This window comes from Tupaia chinensis, unplaced genomic scaffold, assembly GCF_000334495.1.
Source record: "Tupaia chinensis unplaced genomic scaffold, TupChi_1.0 Scaffold000116_1, whole genome shotgun sequence".
Taxonomy (NCBI): Eukaryota; Metazoa; Chordata; class Mammalia; order Scandentia; family Tupaiidae; genus Tupaia; species Tupaia belangeri.
In genome coordinates this window covers 2,921,568-2,922,097 of record NW_006159580.1, presented here as the reverse complement: position 1 = coordinate 2,922,097, position 530 = coordinate 2,921,568, and positions in this window count along the sequence as shown.

Sequence of the window (530 nt, the reverse complement as noted above, 5' to 3'; positions counted from 1 at the left end):
TAATTATTTAATTTTATTTATTATTATTATTTTAGTTCACCAGAGAGAGAGAGAGAAAGTGAGAAAGCAAGCCGCCAGGTCCAGGACTTGAATCATAGTTAGCCATGTGGGAGTCCAGTGTCTTAACCACCATGTCACCTGCTGATCCCCAAGCCCCCAATAAAATGATTCTTAATAAAAAAAAAATTGGTTAAATCTTTAGTTGTTATAATGGTTATTGTGGTTACAGTTTAAAAAGGGGCTCTTTGGGGGACCAGCAAATGGTGTAATGGTTATGTCACTGGATTCCCACATGGCCCACCATGGTTCAAGTTACGGACACAGTGGCTTAAAAGTCACTCTGGGCTCATATGCATGTGTGCCCAAAATCCCAAGAGGAGAATGGAGAAGGGACTGTGACGTGACCATCACCCTTGGGGGGTGATTTCTTGCTTTCTCTGTGTATGCACTCTTAAAAAAGAAAAGGGGGCTCTTTGGGTTAGTAGGTGAAGTGAAGGTTACGGCGGGAGGGGTTCCCATGGCTGGCCGCG